This window comes from Nelusetta ayraudi, unplaced genomic scaffold (assembly GCF_046127955.1).
Source record: "Nelusetta ayraudi isolate G7.1 ecotype Tasmania unplaced genomic scaffold, CSIRO-AGI_Nayr_v1 ptg000135l, whole genome shotgun sequence".
In the NCBI taxonomy this organism is placed as follows: domain Eukaryota; kingdom Metazoa; phylum Chordata; class Actinopteri; order Tetraodontiformes; family Monacanthidae; genus Nelusetta; species Nelusetta ayraudi.
Genome location: NW_027466185.1, coordinates 9,418,801 through 9,434,285, shown reverse-complemented (window position 1 = coordinate 9,434,285; position 15,485 = coordinate 9,418,801).

The window sequence follows — 15,485 nt, the reverse complement described above, 5'->3', positions numbered from 1 at the left end:
CAGTTAAAAGGGGGTAAGACAACGATACATGACCAGGCAGGATTGGTTCTCTGCGTTTTGTTCAGTATGGTTGCTTTCACACCTGGATTGGAGATGTTGGTTCTGTACATGGGGGCATGTCCCTTTTGGTTCAATGTGTCAGTACATACAACAATTACACTCCAATTCGGTTTTGATGGAAAAGAGTCAGAATATATGAATTGGTCCTGTACTTTTGATATTTTTCTACTGTCCTGGCCAGCTTTGTCTAGCAGGACATTGGTAGCCTCATTAGTTCTCTCTTGAATTGTTTTGGAAATTCCTTAGTTTTCGTCCATATGGACACTCAATCTTCTGCCTAAACACCAGTGTTGCATTTCACCCCTTGTTGGACCAAACTGACCCAAATCTCTTTGTCGTTGTTGTTGTTGTTGTTGTTTCTAGCGTTGTCATGACGATGTCCCACTCTGTGAAACATTTGCAAAAGTGGTGGCTTAAGCAAGTCCACAAGGGACGCTCTGCCCGGCCTACATCAAAGTACGGCACGGTGAACACAGAGTGACCCAGGAGACGCGTGGAAAATGAATTGGGACGAATCATCGTTTTCCGAATAAAGCGAATCAGTCCAGGTGTGGACGCACCCACCCAGTTCCACAGCTTGGGAGAAGTTCTGAAACGGCGTTTGCAGAAGTGGCCATTTCAACTTAATGGGGAACAGATGCACATGAGTAGGATTGTGTCTCCTTAACCTTGGGCTCGTTCAGAAAGTTCTCCCAGAGTAAGTGCAGCGCAGAATGGTGATCAGTGAGTTCTGGACGTGGCTGCATTTAAAGAGTTTGAAGTGAGACTTTCCCGATAGCAGCACAGCTCCTCCCAGCCCTCCTCCTCCTCCTCTTCCTCTCGCTCCATATTTTTTTAAATGTATTTATTTATTCATTTATTTTGGCGTACTTCAAGACAGAGAACTCGTTCATCCAGGATGGATTTTTTTTTTTTTTTTTCGTTATCAGCCAGACCCAGCGCCAAGTCCTCTGGTGCACGCCATCTCCTATATAAAGTAGCGCACCGCGGCTGTGTTCATTGAGATCCTTTTCAGTTCGCTCTATATTCCCACTGTTAGGGACCAGACCAAAAAAATCATTCCTTTCCTTTTTCTTTTTTTCCCCCCATAGCCCACTGTGAGTGTATTTGGGGAATTAATCTAAAAAAAAAAAAAAGAAAAGCAATCAATCCATCAGTCATTCCGCTTGACCTCTCTTACATCAACTGTAATTTGTCATTTTCATTGTCGCCGCGTATTGACTTCTGCGCCATGCGCTGAGCTGCGGCTTTTCTTTTCTTTTTTCAGCCTCATTCCATGCAGTTTGCCTTCACTACCGAGAGCATTTTCAGTGTGTCCGTCGGACTTGCGTATTCAGAGAGGGGAACGACTGGGATGCGCGGGTTTCATTCTTTCAAACGGAGATAAGGATGAACCGCTGGTTTCCAAACTTGAGGATTAGATCATGCGAGCGCTGCCGACCGAACAAACTACTGAATGTATTTCATTTCACAGAGTGCATCAGAATTTAAATACGCTGTGCTTCAATATCTGTAACCCAACAACCGGTTGTCTGTGTCTGTGTTCCGTAATGGAAAAATGTCAATTTGCCCCGAGTATTACTGCAAAATATTTGCAGAGACCCGCTTTGTGTTGCCACGGTCGGTTTACTATGGCAACAGCAGACTCATTATTTATTTTATTTGTTGCACTCCTCCTCGATCATTAGTTTATACCAGCCCAGTAGGTTTTCTGAACTAGCCCCCAAACCAGACAGAGATCATGACTTTGCAGCGCCAGAGCACGATCAGCACGGCCACCTCCCAGTGAAAACACCTCGGCGGGGAGGAAAAGAACAAACAAACAAACAAACAAAAAAGGCATAAGTGAAAAAGACAAAAGATACAATGTCCATATCTTGCTTTGCACCAAAAGGGTTACGTGTAAAGGAAAACGAACAAAGACAATGGACTCGAGCAAACGTGCGCGTAACTTGGACGAGTGATGACGAGGAGGACGCGTCTCTGAGAATAGACAACATGTTAATGAATTGAAAAAAAAAATCTTTTGTACAGAGATATATTTTTATGAAAATACATTTGTAATATAAAAAAGAAAAAATGGATTAACATATATGTAAATGTTTTTCTTTTTCATTATTGTAGTACAAATGCTAGTGGGGAGTATATGAAAAATCTATATATATATATATAAATATAAATATACATAAATAAATATATACAAAGAAAAATAGAAACACAGCTTTTTGTATGTGTAAAAAAGATTGTAAATAAAAGTTTACATACATAATGTACATATGTAAGACCCACCATGGCTTGTCTGCAATATATAAAATGTATTTTATCCGTCTGTATATGATGCTTTGCATTGTGTCTAAGCTTATTCTACTTTCTTGAACTTGAAACTTATTTTGAAGGTTTTTTGGAATAAAATATGAAAACTATTTTATTTTTGGGTGCATTTTTGTGTATTGATTGCCTTGCGCTCTACTAGCTAATCATTAACTCTTCCTCCAAGGCTAATCGCTATCCTCGTATCTGCACTGGGCATATCTGTTCCCACTCTTTGCCAAAGTTACATGTTTTGTTTGAAGAGCACATGAAGTGCTGCCTCTGCACGCTGCCACTGAAAGCACAAAGAAACCCCAGTACTGCATTTATATTTAGCAGAGTATGTCCAATGCTGTTTCTAAGTAATTTTCCAGAAAACAGCACTTTTAGCCCTCCGTTTACAGCCTCCCACTTGGGCTTTTGTCAATAGCTGTCTGCTGAAGTTCATGCTTTTTTGGACCCTGAACTTGTTTGGAAGGTGATAACAACTTAACGGCCTCCGAACAGGACAGGCTTGGGTTGTTGTCACATACCTGGGAGGAATATTGCTAACGTATAAGTATGTGGGTCCTCAGCTGCTTGCACATAAAAGTAAAAGGCAAACTTATTTATGTAAGAGGTAATTTACAAAAAAGCGTCACCGTACGTTCTTCAGTCAGCAAAATAAAAAATGTTCTGTTCTGTGATCGCAGATTAAACTGATAAGAGTACCACACTAATTACAAAATGATGGAAACCTATTAATACTCTATAAGATCCCAATGACAAATACCTAGTTCTAACATTCTAAATACACCAGTGAATTTAAACGCCCCCCTTCTGCACCTGGGCGAGCTGCTCGGACCTGTTGCTTCCCTTACTGATTAATGAGTGTTTTTGCAGCGCGGCTTCCAGTAGAACAGCCATATTAATGTTATTACTGTCTCCCAGATTCGTCTTTTCTATTTTTTCTTTTGTATTCGACGAGGGAGCGTGAGGAGGCCAGATGGGGGTCCCGAATCTCCGCCTTCTACATATTTAATAATGCGTTGTTGTTCTGAAAGCGACAGCCATTAAACTGTCCGGGCTTCCCCTGCTCTCCGTCATTTAATGTGTTTTATATTGTGACAGTGCAGGCATAAAAGCACGCCCCCAGTGTTGCATTAAGTTCTCATTTTCAGCGCGGCAAAGTTGGTAATGGCAAAGTCTTACTTCTAATGGCCTCCGGGGGGAAAAGCGTCCTAATCTTTTATACAGATATAGAGATGTATAACGCCAACAAAATCTGCAATCCCCCAAGTGATTCGCTCATTATTCTTTTCCACCGCAGATGTTCTCTGGCTTCTGACGCTCAGTACGAGTATTTGCTTCAGTGAGGTTGTTTCCTGGCCTTTCCTTTTTTAAAATTTTGACCACAATCTCATCAGTTTTAAGAACAAATTCATCCGTGCATGTTGTTTTTTCCCCTTAAGTAGTCGTCGTCCTTACCATCATTGTATTGATCACGAGTAAGCCGGAGCCTCCCTGATGTCCCACCACAAATATCAGACATGTTTGATGTTTCTTGGTTCCACGCCAGGCTGCCTCCGACACAAGTTGCCAGTGAGAATATATGATCCCACAGTTTGTACGACAGTTATAGTACTTATTGTTTGGACTGAATCTTCTGGGACGGTCGTCATAAACGCATCTTTAATTGATTTTATGTATTACTCGCACCATATATTTTTTCTTTTCTTTTTTTTTTCTTTTCCACGCAGGTGAACCAAGTCAGAACGTCCCAGTAGATGCACATGCGACTTGAATCCTACGGCTCGACGATTCGTCTTAGGGCTGGACATGTTTGCTGATTTTACAGAGTCTGGTTAGCCTACCTGGTCACAGTCTCATAAGACTACACAGGAAGTTCAAAAGGTTTACAGGCTTAACCTGTAAAGAGTCCTAATCATTTTACCTAAACTTCTCCACTGTTGATATGTCCACATCTCCAGTTCCTTCAAGTATAAAATCATTGCTCATGTTTTCTTCTTGAGGCAGCTTGAAGGAACTCCTCCTCCCCACCCCACCCCTCCCATCACCACCATGGTAATCTGTCACTCAGCCTCTAGTGGAACGCACTGTCGGCTCTTCACACTCTCGAAATTGCACAAAATAGTTCCAGCGGTCGGTTCATACCGCTGATTGTGCGTCTTGAGTTTGTGGCTGCGTTTCACTCCAGGGCGCTGGCAAGGTTGGAGCGTTTTCTTTTCTTTTTTTTCCTTTTTCTTTTTTCTTGATTGATTAAATCAACAGCCATACACGGGTCATTAGTCACTCCTGTTCTCCACCAGGTTTCCCGTGGCGATTAATCAAACCTTGTCAACTCGCCCTGACCTGCGAGAGTGTTTCCGTCGCAGCAGCCAGTTAGCACCACGTCCCCAAGAGTGGACTTTAACAAATGTTCATGACCTCAGTGTTTGCGTCCCCGCTCGCCGCTTCACGTTATTAACCCGTCTGCCGCTGCGCTCCGTCAGCCGCCCCGCGCGGCCGATCAAAACGACGCCATTGATTTCATTTCCGACGTGGACGAATCGAGCGGGCTCTCACGAGCCCAGGACACACTCGTCAGCTTAAAACCAAGTTCTTTTCCGAAATTCCCATCTGCACCTAAAGGTGACTTGTGAGATTGTGTGCAGAATTGGTTGACTGGTGTGTTTCCCATTCCTTGAAATTGCTTGCGTATCCGCAAACAAATCTTTCCCTGAATGTGAAGATCACTGCTGATCCCCGCTCGACTTCTTCCCCATCCCTCTCATCAGCCCTCCCAAAAACCGTGCTGACTTCCTCCGACTGAATCCTTCCTCGCCCGTATTGTACCAGACAGCATTCAGCATCCAGCCAGCAGGACGTCAACATCACTTTCTCTGCTCTTCTCTCGCTGCGCCACGCAAGCGTCTCCCCCGGGCCTTTAAATATCAAGGAGGCAAAGTCGTGAGGCGGGAAAGAGAGAAAGGAAGAAGGATGGGGGGTGGGGGGGGTCTTTTTGTTCTTCTTCTTCTTCTTCCTCTTCTTCTTCTGCTTCTTCTGAGGTCTCTGGAGCTTTTCCGAGTGCGGAGATGCGAAACGACAATTAGCTCCGTCACTTTTATTGCGGCGCCGAGCTTGACACGTTCCACTGACAGCAGTACACTCCGACGTCTTCGCTTGAGACGACGGCAGCTTCCCCCAATTACCCAGGTGTCCGGCAACCATGTTCCCATTGTTCCCTCTTTTTAATGAGAGGAGCTTAATATGCACTGCAGGGATATATACAAACACTCACATATACATATATGTACGTATATATATTTTTAAAGAAAAAGCCTTGACTTCAGAATTCATCGGGAACATTATTTAGGATGAGGTGACTTTCTATTCCCATTTAGCAAATTTATATGTCGACTGTTAACTCTATTTTTGCTCAGTAAAATCACCTCGTTTAGGCCTCGTCGCGACGGCTCATGTGTTAATCACCTCGTAGATGTGTTGTTGCTATGGGTCATTTGCTGTGCGTGATCCTTCTATTTGTGGAGAGACCATTAGAAGGGAGTCAATGACCACGGCATTGAAAATCAACATCACCACAATGTTTTTTTACCCACCTTTAATAATGTGGTTCTTTAGTTGTTGACGGCAAGGTGAGATGGGCTATCGTCCTCTGATCAGTCCGCTCAGTTTCCTGCCAGCAATTTCCCCTTTTGCATTAAGCCTGGATGTTCAAGGAGTAATTCACTCTGGCGGTTTACCCTCAGCGATCCATCCTCTCTGTGCTGCATGTGCCTCGGCTAATATCGGGGGGGGAATCCACCCTCAGCTGTCCTAAAAGACAGTGAGTGGATCGGGGATGAAGGGATTGATTGATGAGAGGAAGTATGAATTTTCTTTGTTGGCAAAACGTGTCAGCAGGGGGCTCTCTCACTCACCGCAGCTAGAGAGCTCGTTTTGAAATTCAACTAAACAAATAACTTTGGGGGAGAGGGGGGAAATCAGTAACAAATGGTGAGGGTTTGGCAGGGGAAAGTACAGTGCAGTTCTGTGAGGAGGGGAAAAACAAAGGAAGGAAACAAACCAATAATGTGCTTCTGAGTCGTACAGTTAGAGGGGGAAATAAAGGCTCATTATCCCAGATAATAAATGAGTGAGAAGAATATTAGAGCCATTGATAACAACCAACAGTGAGTCTCAAATTACCATCATCCATAGATCATAACAATGGGACAGTAACTAATAGGGAACTGTCAGGCCTGTGATATGATGGGATAATAATAACAACCACGGCTGGTCGGGAAGAAGAGCTGCGCAGTCATGTGAGCACGCTGGCCCTAAACCCGTCCTGCCTCCCAACTTCCTCCTCCCCTCACTCTCAATCCTTGTCAGTCAAAAACGACTTGGCTTTGGCCTTATGCACGCTGCGAAATTGACTCGTCATCACATTTGTGTAATTATTGCGCTCGTTAGTGGAAATCAGTTTTAAAAAGATCTATTCATGAGACAGCTTAGCGAGATGTTATTATTAGCATTCATCCATTGATGTGGTCCTCTGTGCACTGAGATGCTGACACTTATTTAGCTACTCTGCATTATCCCTTAGCATGTTTTGAGAAGAGGTGGCAGACAGCTAATTGAATCTGCTTGTTACGCCAGGCATTTATAAACTGTGGGAGATATTTGGAATCATTAACTGGTGCTCATTAGTGTGTTGGATAAATGTTTGGAGTAATTAGCTTAAACAAGTCATAACATCGTGATTTTATCCAAGAATCCCCAAAATAACTGACAGGCAAAATCATTATGACAACAAGACGTCAACCGCTTCCCACCTTTTGCAGCAAGTTAGTTGTACCCGTCTTCTTTTTTTTTTTTTTTGAACAGTGAACTGTAATCTCAAAAAATATCACAGATACCAGGAATAATTGGGTCAGATGCAGCAAAATTTCTGGTCCAATTTAATTTCAGCCGTCCCACTGGTATCTTAACTTTTTCTTATATTAACAAGATGTTTTAAATAACCCCCAAGAACGCTGCGGTGCCCACTAAGCTCACTGATGATCTCTGTATTGCATTAAGCGGCTAAAGAGCCAGTTATCGCCCTCTGGAGAGCAATAGGAGAGTGTGAATGTACTTACATTTTCCTGCTGATCGACTCGGTGTGAGGGAAAATGTCCAAATGTTCAATAAGGCTAAGCACGCCTTGTCAACAAAATGGCGAATGATTCTAAATTTTTTTTTTGTAGGTTCCAGAATATGAATTGATTTCAGTCTGGTTGTCAAACATTATCGTATTAAAAGATTAGAGTGCAAATGATGGAATCTTGACACCTACACAATGCCTTTGTCGTTGAAAACATCAATTTGACTTTTTTAGCTAATCTGTCACTCTGAGATCTCGCTCATTCGTCTGGCCAACGTCTGGTGGAAAGAGTTTTTAGCATGTCCTGTTTTTGCAGGGTTCTTTAACCAGTCCTCCTCTTTTTTTTCCAATGAGGTAAGAGGTAAAAAAAAAAAAAAAGAGAAACTGGCCAAACCTCAGAGGGTGAGCAAGAAGATGAAGATTGTAAGAGATGAGATTGGCATGGACACTAGCGAAAACAGCAGTTCTAGGTGGGTAGTAGGGTTGCCACCCGTCCTCTTTTTTCCCAGAATTGTTCTCTGTTTTTCACCACCTGTCCCGGGAAAAATAAAATCTCTCCCGGGACACAATTTGTCCCGTTTTTTTAGGGAAAATGACAAAACCTCATTTGATTTCAGTCTGTGGTCTAGATAGGGTTGCCAACCCTCCCGTAAAATACGCGATCGTCACATATTTGGCAACTAAAAAACCTGTCCAGTAATGAACTGATACGGGACGCACTTCACTTTGTCACTTTGCCCCCCCCTCCCATCGTCGTCAACAGACTTAAGAGATCCCCCCCGAGATGTCCCGGATTCGAAACTCTAGGAGGTGGCAACCCTAGTGGGTAGCTCGACTTGGCTCCTTGCTGGTTTTTGCAAGAGCATGTTAAGTGTCCCCCACAGTAAAAAAAAAACACCTTGAACGCATAAAGACTAAACAGGACATTGTGCGAAACTGGCTTTTTTTTTTTCTTTCACATTATCACCTTCTAGATTTGCCGCAGAGTCTCTCTCTTCTCAGACAGATATATGAGGTTTTCATTTATCAAATTCCTAAGTACACACCAGCCCCCCCCACTGGCTGCAAAGAACTCGCCACTGAAATGAATGGAAAAAAAAAAGAAAAAAGGCCAGCACGATTGTAAGGCTCGGTCCTGTCAAGCTGCCCTGCCCAAGCCTTCCATCAAAGAGATGCATTGGGCCCAGACATCAAAAGAAAGTTGTCTCATAGTGAAGAATCAAGACATCAAAAGGCAAAGTCACTGACACACTGATCATATGAAGGCAGAAGAGGGCCTCAACAAAAGTATGAAATCACTCCCATCTCTGGTCATATCATGATCCGGAGCCAACCAGCCACATAAAGAATTATATGGTGTGCTGCAAGGGCCTGGACAAGAGATGTGAGTGGACATCTATTTCAATCAGACATGAAATGATCCTGCAATATTTCCCTCAGCCTTAAGTGTGTCTTAAATCCTCTGGCTGACTTTCAGAGTTTTATATCAGGGGAGGATGAAGAATTTAGCGCCGTCACCATAATGCAGAAAGAGCGATTTCCAGCTCTGCTGCAACACAGCTGCACTTTAACACCGACAAAGTCTTTTTTTTTTAACACCTGTTTATTGTCAAATAAAAAACGGCGCACTCAGAAGGTAATCCCAGTGAAGATACCACAAATGAACTGCTCTCAGGCAGGCAGGAATTGCTTCTGACAGCCAGAAAGAAAAATGATGTTGCCAGCAAATAAATGAACCGGCGCTTGATTAATTGATTGCTTGATCCGCAGAAAATTAATAGCCAGCCAATGTAATAATTGGAGAATAGTTTGAGTCATTTTTCATGCGAAAATCAAAAATACTTGGGAAAAAAAACACAAGAGTTTTCCTCTCTTTTATATGGAAAGCTTGATTGCCTTGGCCTGGCCTCCCGCCGTTACACCCAGAATTCCTTCAAAGAGCGAATTCAAATTTGGATCTGTCATTTCACTCATCGCTGATGTGTTGTGCTGGGTAGGTGATGACTCATTGCCGATAAACTCAACCAATCAGAGCTCATTCATACTGTCAAATTGTGTGCTGCGTGCAGTTGGCGACGCTCCTGCAATGAACGGGTGATCCGTCCAGGGTGTATCCCTGCCTTCACCCCAGAGACTGCTGGGATTGGCTCCTGCAACCCTGCAACCTGTGTGCAGAATCGGCAGCGTTGGAAAATGGAAGATTTGGATGGATTCATACCTGTTGCGCCCTGACAGTCCGACGTGTACGTCGGTGAGATGTCACGAAGCGTTTCCGACTCTGTTCTTGCACTCCAGAGCTAACAGCCGTGGAATCCATCTGTAATTACAGGCCCTAAGAGGTGCGATAATGGGGATGCGCCTGCCGCCGGCGGGCAAGTTATGCAGGGGGTTCATGGCAGTCGCCAGGGTGGCTCCCTACCCGCGCAGGCTCTGCTCCTCGAGACATCCCCGACATGGCGAGGGCTTGTTCATTCAGTCAGGTAATAAGCTCTCGACAGGGAGGCGCCACTACAAAACCACAGCGCCCCACTTCACTGACGGATTGAAAAATAGCTCGACAAACAAAACTGTTCCCCCGGCGCCGCGTTGCCGCGGCAACCTCCCGCTCTCTCATTTCCGCCGGGCGGATCTCAAGTCCGCGGATTTGACGGCACCTCTTGCATAAGGAGAGTGTGTCCCTCTCCGAACCTGTGACGGCCAGAGAGGGATGACGTGCTGAAGGTCTTTTGGCTGGTCACAGTTTCTGTTAGGCAGACACAAAGTGCTTTCACAGCCACAAAGAAACGAAGCGGAAAGATTTAAAAGTTCAAGTACAATTGTGTAAGTGCTAATATGTCAATTCCTGGCACCAGTACAGGTAGATGTTGAGGTACTATAAGTGCAATCAGCCGTTAACTGACTCAATACTCAAAAGCTTGGTCAAGATTCTGCATATTTCTCATCTAATCTGCATGACAAATTTGTCTGCTCGGGGGAAAAAAATGCACTTGCCCAATAGTGACCTGTAGCCCATGAACTAAATAGTGCCGTTGTCAGCTGTGACAAATTCACATTTCATTCCATTAACGCTGTAAACAATTGATTTTTTCGTAATGTAACCTCGGCATATTTCTCACAAGCCTTTTAAAGTGAAGCAAAGTGCGGGGATTAAAATTCAATGAGGGACCCACTCGCCTTAACGTCAAGTCAGCCCCGGCTCTTTGCCTCCATGGCCACTCTGAGCTTGATCCTGGGAGAGACGTGTCCACAGAAGATGCTAATATGTTTGTGGACGACCAGGAATCAGACCGAAAAACAATGTTTCTCACCTGCGAGTGAAGTCGCTTCAGCCTCTTTTGAGTTACACGTTTGCTTTCCATTAAATGATGACAATGTAATTTAATCTTAGGCTGTCATTGGTGTAGGAATGCTGTAGAATTCTCGGTCAACCCCCTTCTAAGCAAAACAAGAACCTCAGTCACATACCAGTCTGTCTCCAACTGGAAATGTTTTCAAATCATTATTACAGTTGGCCGCACCGCAGCAGTTGCTTGTAACATTACAGCCTATTGTGAAGTGATGGAAATTGACCATGAGGACTATAGATCGCTCTAGTGTTAGAGCATAGGCGGTTGGTGGAGCCAGTATGGATGACCTTTGCCCCTTAAAACCTTTCCAGTTATTGATTCGGGCAAAGGTTGACCCGCTCAGGCCACATCAAGTGGCCACAGATCAGCAGGTCCCATGTGGTTCCATCTGAATCTGAATTTCTTGTGACAGGGTCCCATGTCTCTAAGGGCGCACATCTAAACTTTGCAAAGGGAAACAGGGTTAATGTGCAATTATTTATGGGAAAACTCAGAAGCGGTGGGCGTTGAACCGTACAAATAAAAGGTCTTTTATTATTCATTATTATTAAAATGTGAGATGTTCAGATGCAACATCTGTGCGTAAAGGTGTGATTATCTTCAGACTTGTGCATGCAGGTGTAACCCAGGTTGAGAAACTACTAATCTTCTTAAATTTACTTTATTATTATTATTATTATTATTATTATTATTATTATTATTATTATTATTATTATTATTATTATTATCATCATTATTATTAATACTTTGTAGGCACTCGTACGTGATCACGTGATCACGTGACCACGTCACCTACGGACGTCATGACCATTACGTCTGACGAGCGGGATCATGTGACGGAGCGCGCCTGCTCCAGGTGTTTTAAATAAGTGCAATCAGTCGCTGCCAGAAATTACTGGATGGCGTGTGATGAGCAGGTTGCTGCCAGAGTTGTCGCAGGAGCTAACTAAAGGAGGTGCAGCAGGAGCTAACTAAAGGAGTTGCCGCAGGAGCTAACTAAAGGAGTTTCCGCAGGAGCTAACTAAAGGAGTTGCCGCAGGAGCGGAGCTAACTAAAGGAGTTGCCGCAGGAGTTATCTAAAGGAGTTGCCGCAGGAGCTAACTAAAGGAGTTGCCGCAGGAGCTAACTAAAGGAGTTGCCGCAGGAGTTATCTAAAGGAGTTGCCGCAGGAGCGGAGCTAACTAAAGGAGTTGCCGCAGGAGCTAACTAAAGGAGTTGCCGCAGGAGTTATCTAAAGGAGTTGCCGCAGGAGCTAACTAAAGGAGTTGCCGCAGGAGCTAACTAAAGGAGTTGCAGCAACAGCTAACTAAAGGAGTTGCTGCAGGAGCTAACTAAAGGAGTTGCAGCAACAGCTAACTAAAGGAGTTGACGCAGGAGCTAACTAAAGGAGTTTCCGCAGGAGTTATCTAAAGGAGTTGCCGCAGGAGCTAACTAAAGGAGTTGCCGCAGGAGCTAACTAAAGGAGTTGCAGCAACAGCTAACTAAAGGAGTTTCCGCAGGAGTTATCTAAAGGAGTTGCAGCAGGAGCTAACTAAAGGAGTTTCTGCAGGCGCTAACTAAAGGAGTTACCGCAGGAGCTAACTAAAGGAGTTGCCGCAGGCGTTAACTAAAGGAGTTGCCGCAGGCGCTAACTAAAGGAGTTGCCGCAGGAGCTAACTAAAGGAGGTGCAGCAGGAGCTAACTAAAGGAGTTGCCGCAGGAGCTAACTAAAGGAGTTGCAGCAACAGCTAACTAAAGGAGTTGCCGCAGGAGCTAACTAAAGGAGTTGCAGCAACAGCTAACTAAAGCAGTTGCCGCAGGAGCTAACTAAAGAGCGTATTCACACCAGGAAAGTCCTCAAAATGTTTTTTTTTTTTCTCACACAAACAGAAGTGTTTGCGGGAAATTTGGAGCATCAGAGGCTTTTGATGCAATGTCGATTTTATGAGGAGATGTTTACCATTTTGCAACAACGAAGACGTTTTGCAAGAACCGTCTCCTCATTGCTCCACGTTGAACCACGACTTGTGTTAGCCTGACGGTCCGACGACGTGCTACTAAACTTTCTACTATGCTAAACAAAACATAATTTCCCATAATGCCTGTGGCTACGGAAGCCTGTGACTTGTAAAAAAGTGTGTGATTTCAGTGGTTTGAGCCACGGTGCGGTTGCTTTCACACATCAACTGAACCGCACCATGGTTCGTTTGGAAGCGAACCGAGACCACCTCTCCAGCGAGGTCTTGGACCGGCTGCTTGCTCCGCACCAGAGTTCGCTGGTTTGTATCCACAACAGCCCAAAAGGTCCGCACCAGGGACTTTTTTGGTTTAGTCCGAACCAAACAGGGCAGGTGTGAATACGCCCTAAAGGAGTTGCCACAGGAGTTGCCACAGGAGCTAACAGCAGAGCTGTTCGCGCTAGCGCTTAGAGCTTCGTGCCCCTCTTTTAGCGTGGAATTGGCCATGTTGGCGAGCCAGGAACCTGACAACACAGGAGCTGCAACGGGGCAACCTCCTCTGCTTCGGTTGGGCTGGTAGGAAGCTGCGGACGCAGCTGCCTCTCTTTACCTCCTGGTTGCTTTGTTCGACTCTGATTTGCACCAGCCACTCATACATACACTTGCATACCCACACACACACACACCCACACACACACATATGCACACCCATATATTGGACTTTTTCCCCTGCTGGGTACACTGAACTGTGTGCGAACTTATTTTACATCATCAACTTTGTTGTCGGGAAGACATGGAAAAGAAAAGGGATGTTGTAAAAAATTGTCGATGCTTACCCTAATGATCGATTTTCGTTTCTATGTGTTTTGTTGTTTTTCCCATGCATGGACTTTTTGTTAGAAGGTGTCTTTGTTGTCTGTATTTTTTTTTTCCATCCCCCGCCACCCCCCTATAATATATGGTACCATTAATGCAAAACAAGAATTGTGTGCCGTCTCTCCACTCCAGTAGCCGTATCCTAGATTTCTGATCCTAAGAAAATATTGAGAAAACCTTAATGAGAATGATGTACATGCTACACATGCAGTTTTCTGGAACATTAAGGACGACTTTGCTTAAATCCAGCAGACTGAGGCGTGTGGCCTGAAACCCTGCAGCTTAATTCAGTCACTGCAAACACAATTCTACGTTTGTTTTTGCTTTTGCATTTGCACGGTAAGAAACAAAGCAGCAGGGCAGAGCAACAGCAAAGTGGAAGCAGACTGTGCAGGAGAAATGAAAACCCCTGGAGAGAAGCTCGCCTTGAAATTGATTGCAAAAACAAATAACAGAAATGAGCGCAGGTACACATTTGATCAGCAGAGTGTAACTAACAAGGGAGCGAAGGCGCGCCGACTTGGAGGTAATCCCGTTTGCATGTATGCATTGTCTGCCGTACATATTGTGGCCTTGGTCGTCTGTTTGTTTGTTGTTGTTTTGTTTTTTTTCAAGGAATCGCTGATAATAAATCTATTCTATTTCTTTTCATTCCTCCACAGGCTCCGTCACTCTCTTTGCTCTCTCGTCTCTCTCGTGCTAAAGTAACTATTGAATAAGTCCATTCAAATCATCCTCCGCACATCTTCAGATCCTGCATCAGCACGACACCCCTGCTTTGTTTACCCCTCTCGCTCTTGCATCCTTCTGTGTTTGTGTTTGCATTTTTCATGGAAGTTTTTTTTTTCTTTTTTTTGCCAGCAGTGCAAACACATAGAGGGGTCATGCATAATTGCGTTAAAGCTAACAATCGCCGCGGGCAGCCTTTTAAGTGCATGTCAGTCCACATTACAGAGCGATTAAGGAGTGGCCCGGCTGTTTGCCTATAGGATCTACGCATTGAACTTCACACATGGTAAAGCAGAAAGGACAGCCAGTGTCTGTGCGCGAGCGCCTTAATTAGTCATTGCACCTTCTCAAGTGGCGTCTTCCAAACTGATGTCTTAATATGTTTACGCTTATCTTACACAAACCCACTCAAGTGTTTGTATTCTTTGCTTTCTCCTCAAATTATAGTCGCCGTCTCTGCGAGGAAATCTAAAGGCCGTCGTCAGAAGAAGCGCAGTCCAGACACCACTCCGGGATGCTAATTTTGTATTACGATCGCGTGTCAAGCAGGTGGAAGCGGCTGTTTGGACCCATGCACTTGTTTTGTGGTGAAAATGCTAATGATGAACTCTCTGATGGATTTGTCGCAAGGGTGTCAGTGGGTTTTTATGTCAAAAAACAATATTTTTTTGGGGAGGTTTTTTTCTGTGACTTTCTTGGCCTGCAGTTGTTTAAGTGTGTCTCGGTGGCAGTGAAGAACACTTTTGGTTATTTTTTCTTTTTTTTGTTTAATTTTTCTTGGTAAATAAGCTGTCTTTTTTTAGTTTCTGACCATATTTTAGGGTAAATTACACATTTGATGTGGCAGGTTATAGTAACAAACAAAGCATGTTCTACAGCGCGAGGAGTCGGTGCTTCACCGCTTCAGCCACGAGTAAACAAACAAACTGGCTTTGATTTGTTTGGGAAGCTGAAAGTTTTTTCTCTTCTTTTTTTTCACCCAAAATTTGCTGCCTGTTGCTGCGCTTTGTGAAGACTATAAGCTGATGAAAGTGGCTCAATTTAAGGCACTTGAGAAAAAAGTGTTGGAGAAAACGCAATCAGCTCCACTCTCCGTAA